This window comes from Schistocerca americana, chromosome 2 (assembly GCF_021461395.2).
Source record: "Schistocerca americana isolate TAMUIC-IGC-003095 chromosome 2, iqSchAmer2.1, whole genome shotgun sequence".
NCBI lineage: Eukaryota > Metazoa > Arthropoda > Insecta > Orthoptera > Acrididae > Schistocerca > Schistocerca americana.
Window position 1 is genome coordinate 134,631,307 of NC_060120.1, and position 10,524 is coordinate 134,641,830.

Below are 10,524 nucleotides of genomic sequence, written 5' to 3' on the forward strand. Positions count from 1 at the left end.
GCTTAAGTTAATATGCACAACATGTTAACAAGGGAAGACAGTATGTGTCAGCCTCGTGAAATCCTTGTTGTAAGTCTTCAGGAATAGTAGTGTACAAGTTCTACGACTATTACAAGCAGCAGATGTATATAGCAATAAATAAATGAATTGTTTCGTAAGTGTTCACTATTTGCTTGGAATTGTTCTACAGCACTTCTGTTTCCATTTTAATATGTCGAAGATGAGTTAAGAGCAGACATTCCAACTGCTACGAAAACTTGTAGTATTGACACTTGTGAGGCTGCGTTTACTCAGGGTGCTAGATCGTTACTTGCTGTTACACAGTATACGCCACTGTCAGTGTAAAACTTACATACTTAAAGTGGGTTAAAGTTTAAATGCTGTGTGTTTTTGTGTTTTCCTCTGAGCAGAAGATCATACATAATTTAATTTTTTTAGTAGCTCATGTTGTACTGCACCATCAGAAGTGTGCGTGTCACAGATTATACTTCTCTAGCGTAGATTATTTGAGGCCTAACTGTTCCGTGGAAGTTAATCATTCTGCTTTCTTAGATGATTGAGAACACCTTGCGTAAGATGAGAGTTGCGGTAGACACCTTTTACTTTCCGATACCTTTTATGAAAAACGGATCATTAGGTCCACGCAATATACGGAAGTTAGTAGTAAGATGGTATAATTTATTGTTACTTGCATTTGGAGTAAAATTCCATATAAAAATTTTGGAGAAAGTCATTAAATACTAGACAACGACACTTGGTTAGTACAGAGGCATCACATGTGGCTTGTTCTAGATGTACCATTCCGCAAGGGTCTCCCAAACCGTATTCAGTATATCTGCGGGAAATTTATTTTCTTCCGTCAAGGATACACTTGGCCTTCATAAACTGCTAACGATCGTTTTGCCAAAGTAAAACATAGTATTCTAATTTTCTGTTGTAGTGTGGGGAATAAATGTATCTACTATTTATTTCACTAATGGGAGGATGCAGACTCTTACTGAGAGCACATCCAACTCTTCGCCACAGTGAAATGATGTATTCACGATAAAAGAAGATTGCATTCCGTATTTTACATATGTTCTGTTCACCTTTGTGCTTAGTGCTTATAGCGTGGTAGATACATTGCCATAGATGACAGCAGACAGTCATATACGATGAAAATTTCTTTTAACGAAAAGTATTACAACAGAAGTTTTTGGTTTCTTCAGTATATAAACGTAATTTCATCCATGAAGTGTTAAATAGGTTCTCAAGATTTAATGAGACTCTCCTTCGTTGTTGAAATCTAATGCCACTCTTTACGATATAGATCTCTTAAACTGATGACTGGAATTTTGACGGTGCAGTTATTATATGGCTTGAAAAGTAGATCGAATATCTCCCTTATTAACACTGCACTAAGTTTCTCAGTGTACCTAGGTGCATCAAAGTAAGGTCGAAGAGAGAGAGAGAGAGAGAGAGAGAGAGGGGGGGGGGGGGGAGAGGGAGACTACACTAGAGAGATTTCTGCTTGATAATGTCTGCTTTTCCTTATTTTAGTTGCTGTACGCAAATGTGCAAGTCAGTTTTTGTTCCTTAAATTACATAGGGAAACAAAAAGGACTTTTATGAACAAACTGCTGTCTCAGAATAAAATTAAACGTATTCATATCTACACATGGTTTTGTATTTCATATTGGTTTATAGCCCGTATATTCGCTCTATGGACGACCTCCATGTGAAACGTGGTACTTTTAACAGCAAAAAAATACCTGCTCCTCGGACGGAGTTATATCATATGGCGCAAGGCTATATTTTGGTACGTTTCATTGCACGAGTGTGAAGAGACAGATAAATGTTTTAACCATGTTCGTGCTTTCTCTTACACTCCTCTGTGGAAGTATTTGCGTGTGCGTGAATTCGTCTCTCTCTCTCACTCTCTGTCTGTTTCTCTACTACTCTCTCTCTCTCTCTCTCTCTCTGATTTTGTGTGTGTGTGTGTGTGTGTGTGTGTGTGTGTGTGTGTGTGTGTACGCTCGCGTACTGGCAAGTTTTATTGCTCTGCTGCAGATTTCGTGTTCGTGAAAAATTTCAGGAAATGGAGGTTTTACTGAGCAACTGTAATAACAAACAGAATTACTGTGCTTGTAAACAGCAGTTACTAAAAATGATTAGTGTAGAAGAACGAGTAAATTCTACTTTAAATTTATTTTCCAGCTAATGGGTTAATTGGAAAGTGCAATCTGACATATGACGCTTAGGATGACACACTTTACATTATGTAGGTAGACGCGCATACATTTACACGATAGTAAGAAAATATAGGAGTATCTGTTTAACGATATAATTATAATGATTGTAATACAAACAGAGAACTACGAGAAGGATTATTAATATTAACAAAACGTGACAGATTCTATGACTTTTGTAAGAAGCTGACACTGTTCTCTCGCATTGCTGATTATGGTTTGTAGGTAATCAGTGAGAAGTAACTGCAACGATCTCACTATTTCATGAGTTGAGACATTATTTTATTTCTGAATCGTGAAAAGTGTATCTAGTCCGATATTTACGAACACGTTACTCAACAGACGACTGATTGTGACACATAAGAAAATCGAGTACATCATTGATCATAACCTGCGCTGGAATTACTTTAGAATGCATGTTATAAGTATTATTGTTTTAGGAATATTATATATGAGGACGGATACTTGAGAATTGTTCGAAGAGGAATGTTTGATCAAATACTGTGTGTGGATACTGTGTTTTCGCACAGTGCTTAGGCAGTATAGTACAGCGAGAAAGTGTAATGTGACCAAAAAGTATTGAGTCGTTACAAATCTCAGACACGAGTTAGTGTCGAGAACTAAGTGCTTGGTAAATCAAGCCTGAGAAACGGAGTACAGGAATGTTATAAATACGCCTAGTTAGAAAGTAACGCGCATGGCCAGCATTAAGTATGTAGAATGAATATCTGGTTTATTAAAGATAAGATACTTCGACACAATCTGCTTAATGAGACGTTAAATAATTAGTCACATCCATAATGAATTTTGTTAAAATTCGCGTTATTGAATTAAAGGTTGTTAAGGGAGTCCATAACCCGACAGAAATACCTAAAAATCTTTATTATTTCTTCGATATTAACGGTTTTGGAAAACTACACGCATTCTCAGGTGTCTGAAATGGTGCCGTTACTTTGTCAGAGTTTTAAGTGATAAGTCGTCAGCGTGTACAACGCACTAGAGTGGTCGATGTTTTGTTCCTTCTTTGACAAAACGATTTTTATGAGTATACAAGAAATGGTTGATGGTAAACATTACGCATCGAATACAGCACGCCAACATCTTACAATAATCCTCTCAACGATTATACTGCCAGACAGGCGCCTTAAAGGCTTTATTTATTAAAATAATTTATTTATTTGCTTCTAAACTGTGTATCTGACGCTATGACTGTTGACAGCATTATTATGATGTGCTCATGTCCCATATTCGGTTACAGGGTGTATACACGGTGTGCGTGTGCATGGTGTGCTGCTCGGACTTACTACAAAGAATTCTTATATCCAGAAAACGAAGAAACAATCGATCACTGGAGCAAATTGTCTTTGGAGCACATAGCAAGAGCAGACAACATGTTATTGAAGATACTGACAATATAACAAAATATTCTAACCACATGCAAATGAATACAGTTTTCCTAGACCTGTAAAGGCAATAAAATACGAGGCGTGTTTTTTTAAGTAAGTACCGTTTTGAATTTAAAAAAAGACGCGCTAAGATGTCTTAATAATTTTATTTTTACATGAAATCCTGTAGCTTAATCTACGCACTGACGCCATTACAGTCTGATTCTTCCTTGTTTACGTTGTGTACTGAGTGTTTAAGATGCCTCCGATAATCGTGAGTTCCGCCGACTGTGAAGTACGGGCTGTTATAAGATTTCTTTGTGCTATAGGCCTAAAAGCGATCGATATTAATCGTGAGATCTGTGCAGTTTGCGGAGAAAACATCATGAGTCATGGAATGATAAGAAAGTGTGTGAGAGCATTTAAAGATGGCCGCACAAATGTGCATGATGAACGACGGAGTGGGCGTCTTTGGGTCGTTAATGAAAATTTGGTGAAAGAAGTGGACAATAAGGTGAGAGAAAACAGACGCTTTGCCATTTCCTTCTTGCGGGATGACTTTCCTAATGTTTCTCGTAGTGTTTTGTATGGTATTGTGACCGAGTACTTGAATTACCGAAAATTGTGTGCACGTTGGGTACCGAAAATGTTGACGGATGTGCACAAAACCAAACGATTAGACAGTGCATTGACTTTCCTTGAGCGGTACCACAACGAGGGTGATGATTTCTTAAGCCAAATTGTTACGGGCGATGAAACATGGGTGGCCTACGTCACACCAGAATCAACGCAACAGCCCATGGAAGTTGAGAAAGGGCATCGTTTTGCTGCAAGACAATGCCCGTCTGCATGTGGCGAATCAGATCAAAGACCTCATTTCATCTTTTCGTTGGGAAACTCTAGATCATCCTCCGTACAGCCCCGATCTTGCGCGCAGTGACTACCATCTGTTCCTGCACTTGAAGAAACATCTGGGTGGTCAGCGTCTTCAAGACGATGACGAAGTCAAAACAATGGTGATGCAGTGGTTAACAAGTCAGGCGGCAGACTTCTATGAGGGGGTATTCAAAAACCGGTACAACGTTCTGACAAGTGCCTCAATATTGACGGAAATTATGGAGAAAAGTAGATTAAGGTACAGGCTTTCATGTAAAAATAAAATTATTGAGATATCTTAGCACGTCTTTTTTTAATTTGAAAAAGGAACATGCTTAAAAAACACGCCTCGTATATATTTTTTTATTTTTTTAAAAGTATTTTTCGGTGGTTGTGGTGTCCTTCAGAATCTTACGTTAAATAACAGTAGAAACAAGTCAAAATTATTATGTAAATAAATGACGTGTGACTAGTGACTCCCGTCGGTTAGACCGTTCGCCGGGTGCAAGTCTTTCGATTTGACGCCACTTCGGCGATTTGCAAGTCGATGGGGATGAAATGATAATGATTAGGACAACACAACACCCAGTCCTTCAGCGAAGAAAATCTCCGACCCAGCCGGAAATCGAACCCGGGCGCTTAGAACTGACGTTCTGTCGCGCTGACCACTCAGCTACCGGGGGGCGGACAAAAATTCTTATGAATTGTTACTCTAATTTACTAGTAATCTATCTTTATTTTTTAATCGAAATCAACATACCATGTTTAATGAAGTACAATGGAAGAAAAATGTTATGATTCTCCTATCGTGATCACATTCTACTGATTTATTAAGCAGGCGATATTCGCATATTTTTACGTTGAGTGGTGTAAACTAGAGAGATTCAGCTTGCCTTCGTAAAACGTACAGGGCAGCTGTTAAGAATAATTAACTTGGTAGAATCTCAATCTTGATTTTCGTCTGCAGTGTCCCTTCCAAGCGCATTTCACGAACAGAATAAAAGGTTTGATCTGCAGAGTCACTTTTCAGTTAGACGTATCCTGTCTCACGAACCTTACGACGATATTTTTCGTTCTTTCTTCGCTAGGCTGATTGTAGTGATGATTTATAGGTATCTCTATTTTCGTCCTCCGCTACTCGCTGCAGCGCCGCTTATGGATAAAGGCTGTAGGCAGAATCGAAAGTTTCATGCACGAAGTTGATTAGACTCTCCGGCGCCGCGACGTTATAATTTATAAAATCATACGCCTCAGGCCAACGCGGCCTGGCATTATTTTCTACACGCAACACTGCGTGCCGCCCGGAGTCGGCTGATACATCTCGGCGCTTTCCTCCTTTTCGTTGTTCGCTGTAGGCCTCTGTAGGCCAGTACGTCTTATATCACTACTACCATCATCCACAAGGAATTTCATTCCGTAGGCAGTGGTTTCTATTCTTACTTGACAAATTCAGCTTGTTACACCATTAGTAGTGCGCTTCCTGGTTTCCTCGGAAACAACAAATCGGCTGAACAGCCCTGAAACACACCGTCAATTAGTCACCGACAAAACCTGCTATAACACAGTTAGACAACAATTTGGCATTATTAGTTTATTGATGATGTGTGCAGTGAATACTGATCTGAAATCTATACCCTCATATAGGTTAACAAGGTGTCATCAGCGCTCTGGATCCGATGTCTCTCAATTGCGACAAAACAGCACGTTTCCACTTCATTTACCTGTCGTGTTCGTTAGTTCTCGTGTAGTACCACTTCACAGTATCACCAAATAACCAATATAAAAGTTCAGGATCGGTCATTTGTGTACAATTAGATGAGCGTGTAAATGAGCCACATAAATGTCATGCCCTATAAGGGGCGTTCAAACAAAAACAAGACAGATCGAAAAGAAGTAAGTAAGCTCTTTAATATTTCAAAAGTAATCGCCATATCCGTTACTAAATTTATCCCTCTCTTAGACAAGACGGCCAGTGCCTTCATGGAAAAATCCGCTATTTCGACTAGGCTGCGGAAGTTTCGCTAGAGCGCTCTTACACATCCTCCTTACAGTCCTGATCCCTCTCCATGCTATTCACATACATTTGGAGCGCTGAACAAAGAATTTCTCAACCATCGATTTGCTTCAGACGAAGAGGTGCACATTTGGGTACAGTCATGATTCCGGAGGCAGCTGTAAACATTTTTCGATGAAGGCACTGACCTTGTCTCACAGTGGGAAAAATGTATGAAAAATTGTCGCGATTACTGTGAAATAACAGCGTTTACTTACTTGTAGCCCCATATGTACCGCTTTCATTTGACTAAACGTTATAATATGACGAACTGTGTTAGAATCTAGTCCCCTGGAAACTGATCTTGAACCTCGAAAAATACAATCTGCATCATCTAAGAAATTTTTCTTTATGTAATTCTTGATGCGCAAGAAACATTTTACTAGGAAGTGAGAAACCATCCTATATAGGGTACATCAAAAATGATGATGACAGGTGACACGAATGGAAGTAAACAATAACAGAAGGAAAAACTTTCCACTAAACACGGGTACACAAATGAACGTTGTTTGTGATAATTTCAAATTTGTTTTCTTTCGAGCTCCTACTAATATGAGTATGATATGTTGGGCAAAGGTTTGTGAAATGTAAACTCTTCAATTACGTCCCTATGTGACTGAGATCGAATATCACACGTGGCAACGGTAGTTGAAACCTGTAAATTGAGGCACTGGCACATTTTGCTGTTGATACAAGACGAATTTTATTACTGGACTTACCGAGTAGGGCCTGTATCTTGCCATCCTAGATTATCTTACCTCTATTCTCTGGATTCTTCTGTCAGGGGAGTCACGAAAGTGTATTCTACAGTTCTGCCGCTGATACATTTGAAGAACCGAAGCACAGAATCGTGAGATCTTATCAAGCTTTACAAATTAATTCGAAAGAATTTTTAGCTCACTGCAGAGAGCATTATTGCATCCAGATGTAAGGATGACACGTGGTACACCTGCTTTAACAGGTACCAGTGTGCAGTAAACTGGAATACGTGACGTGCTGAAATAGTATCGTTTTTGTGGTTAAAGCAGGTTACGGGTGTAATTTGAGCCCAATTAGATGGGATCTGATGAAAAACTTAACATTCAAAATACATTTGCAGTACTTGGAACAGTCTCTCTTACTAAAATCGGTGTCGGCATGCAACCACTTGTTTGAGAGCCCACTTTTACACGGCAGTTTCTATTGCTGTATACTTCCGCCTATGTCAGTTTTCGCTGTATACAACGTAAAAAAGTCAGTTATTTCCTCCCTGTACCATTCCAAATTATTTCATTACGGTATCCCCAGAAATTTACAGATCATTTTGGAGGGAAGAATAATTGCAATGTGTTATAATGCTCTAGATATTTGCATAACGTAGCCGGCGGAGTGGCCGAGCAGTTCTAGGCTCTACAGTCTGGAACCGCGCGACCGCTACGGTCGTAGGTTCAAATCCTGCCTCGGGCATGGCTGTGTGTGATGTCCTTAGGTTAGTTAGGTTTAATTAGTTCTATGTCCTAGGGGACTGATGACCTCAGCAGTTAAGTCCCATAGTGCTCAGAGCCATTTGAACCATTTTTTTTGCATAACGTAATCTGACTGCAACTTGAAACCAAGTCCAAAAAAGTCGCTTTCATTCAACAAATTTATGAGTATGGTGCCCACTGCCAAGAATATCTCTATATTTTCCTTTATAACGGTGTTCTGTTCGTTTCAGAATGCGCGAGTTAGTAATGAACCTAACAACATCAACAGATAACGTTCTTGAGTGGTAATGTGTCGGTAGCTCATAGAGCCAATCTTCCGACCAGATGGGCAGACCGAAGTCCAGCAGCGTTTCAGACGCCGATCTCATATTCCAGAGGAGCGGGGTTCCAATAACTGACATTCCAGATCTAGGTATTCCGTGGTTCCCTAAACCGAATAAAGCGAATCCTAGGATGCTTTCTTTTAAAAGGACAAGATAGATTTCCGTCCCTATCATTGTTCAAGTCAGTGACCTGGTTGTCGTCAGGACATAGCTCCTAACCTTCCCTTATTTTAAAACCAAACAAATTGCTGTGAATCTGGATTTGCCTCCAGTGTAAATAGTTCAGATTCCGGTTAGCCTAACATGATTTAGTTACAACAGTTCTGAGTAAACAAATCACTGAATATTTTGAGTGCAAGATTAGATAGCTTCAGGAGATATGTGGAAGTACAATAACACACCACTGAAAATTTACTGGTTTTTCTTTTCTTTCCTGTGATTCTTACCACACTAAAATGTATGGAACTGGAAAGTTTTTCAAATATCTATTTGTAAATCGATTATTGGAGTTTTGAATATAGCTTCTTCCATTCACGATTGCGTTTTTGATTTTGTATCTCTGTTCTTCCTTTCCGTCTTTCTTTATTTCCGAAGATAGTTGATACCGTGTTTGCCAGTTTAGTAGCGTACTCACACTTCTTAGAAGGTGACCAACTCTGTTTACCACTGCCACTATCGAACAGGAATGTGCGACCCTACTCCCCACGCTGACAACTTCCCAGACTTACCAGTTCCGTGCTTCTGAGCTAACATCTCATGGAGTCTGTAATCGTTAATATTACAGTGTGAATTTAGCAAAACCGGTGTGAAAATTATTTACACAGATGTAACGGGTATAAGTAGAGAAGTTTTTATATGTCGTACCTCAATATGTTAACACAACAGCTGTTTGATTATTTTTTCCCCTGAGTCGAAGATCACAAACCTTATAAACTGATGTTTTCTGCACTGTCGTAGTTGCATCACTCAGTTGACTGCGCCTGTCAGTGTAAACTAACCATTTTGCGTCCTCACGTCCACACCATCTGATCTGCTACCCACGGGAAATAAGTATTAATGGCTTGTTCTTGTTACATGCAATTGAAATGCCCTGTGGCTAGGGCCTTCGTCGGATAGACCGTTCGCCTGGTGCAAGTCTTCCAAGTTGACGCCACTTCGGCGGCTTGCGTGTCGATGGGGATGAAATGATGATGATAAGGACAACACAACACCCAGCCCCTGAGCTGAGAAAAATCTCCGACCCAGCCGGGAATCCAACCCGGGCCGTTAGGTATGACAGTCCATCGCGCTGACCACTCAGTTACCAGCGGCGGACGTTACATGTAATTGGAGATACCAAACAAACTAAAAGCATACTATTCCTAAAAGCAGTAATTATTCGTCTGCAAATGAAATAAATACTGGTATAATGTTGTTCAGTACTCTTAACTCAGTCACCAATAGAAAGTATCTGCACTTAAACCCGTTAATACAGTATATGTCTTATGAAATTTCCAGTATACTTTATGAGGTCACAATATGACATTGCTGTCATAATAACAGTCAAAAACAAAATCAAAAAGATTCCATGGAAATAGGCGGATGGTACATTTTCCCAAGTTCACACAAGCAACTCCCATTTTGCTAAGTTACGGAAATATTTGCCATTTAGAATTGTTGTTACAACACCTCTAGGCTGTACGATATTTTACCAGTCAAGGACAGGTCGGAATGAAACCACACTATTTTGAAGACAGACCGTAACATATAAAACCAAACTAACTGAAACAACTATAACTATAACCTATGTTGTTGGTTATGTAACATTTAAACGAAAATAAGTCAACACCTCTGACGCTTGACGTAGGCTATAATCTTCTAACACAACCATACTTCGAAAAATAAGTCAACGACTGAACTATAGTAGCTGTTAGCTAAAAATTATTGATAAACACTTTTGAATATTAAGTGAAAGATAACTCTCACGAAAAATTTTGTTAATAAAGAAGGTACTTCGTCGACTTTATGTGGAACAGGCGTGTGTATTGTTTACCCATAGAAGTCCAAGTTGTGGGTTCGTAATCAGTAAATACACAAAGCTTTGAACTTTACTCTAAGTTAATTCCAGCGAATATTCGCTACAGGAAGAGCAATGAAAATGAGATACAAAAATGTTCGATACGTCCGCTACGAGAGAAACTTAAAATAGGAAAT